Below are 855 nucleotides of genomic sequence, written 5' to 3' on the forward strand. Positions count from 1 at the left end.
TATGTTTAGCACGTTTTATTATTTTGCACGTTTACGGTAAGTTTTAGCTCGCTGCTCATTATTCACGCGTCTAGCGGCGGCAAGCGTGTTCTGAAAGGGGTCGAAACCATGGTAAATAGGCACTGGTGCAGTTGAACCGTGGTAAAACTCGTCTCCGTAGTTGAGCGGGAGCGGCCAAAGGAATGTGCAATCGTGTGTGTAGTGGAGCTGGGAGGGGCAAGCATAAGGGACGAAGACGGGGGTAACATGTCGGATGCGATCATACCAGCACTAAAGCACCGGATCCCATCAGAACTCCGAAGTTAAGCGTGCTTGGGCGAGAGTAGTATTAGGATGGGTGACCTCCTGGGAAGTCCTCGTGTTGCATTCCCTTTTTAATTTTTTTGCACCGCGTGCAAAACAAAACGCGCGAGCGCGACGTATGTTTAGCACGTTTTATTATTTTGCACGTTTACGGTAAGTTTTAGCTCGCTGCTCATTATTCACGCGTCTAGCGGCGGCAAGCGTGTTCTGAAAGGGGTCGAAACCATGGTAAATAGGCACTGGTGCAGTTGAACCGTGGTAAACTCGTCTCCGTAGTTGAGCGGGAGCGGCCAAAGGAATGTGCAATCGTGTGTGTAGTGGAGCTGGGAGGGGCAAGCATAAGGGACGAAGACGGGGGTAACATGTCGGATGCGATCATACCAGCACTAAAGCACCGGATCCCATCAGAACTCCGAAGTTAAGCGTGCTTGGGCGAGAGTAGTACTAGGATGGGTGACCTCCTGGGAAGTCCTCGTGTTGCATTCCCTTTTTAATTTTTTTGCACCGCGTGCAAAACAAAACGCACGAGCGCGACGTATGTTTAGCACGTTT

The 855-nt window shown here is 50.4% G+C and overlaps 2 non-coding genes across 2 annotated transcripts; both read left to right on the top strand.

Annotated features, from left to right (window-relative positions):
- The first annotated feature begins 251 nt into the window (after positions 1 to 251).
- LOC123179408 (5S ribosomal RNA) lies at positions 252 to 370 on the top strand. Its single transcript, XR_006490346.1, has one exon. It is a non-coding gene; the product is annotated as a 5S ribosomal RNA (ribosomal RNA).
- Positions 371 to 670: 300 nt separating this feature from the next.
- LOC123179407 (5S ribosomal RNA) lies at positions 671 to 789 on the top strand. The gene has a single exon (XR_006490345.1). It is a non-coding gene; the product is annotated as a 5S ribosomal RNA (ribosomal RNA).
- Positions 790 to 855: the final 66 nt, after the last annotated feature.

The sequence above is a fragment of the Triticum aestivum genome, unplaced genomic scaffold, assembly GCF_018294505.1.
Source record: "Triticum aestivum cultivar Chinese Spring unplaced genomic scaffold, IWGSC CS RefSeq v2.1 scaffold93985, whole genome shotgun sequence".
NCBI lineage: Eukaryota > Viridiplantae > Streptophyta > Magnoliopsida > Poales > Poaceae > Triticum > Triticum aestivum.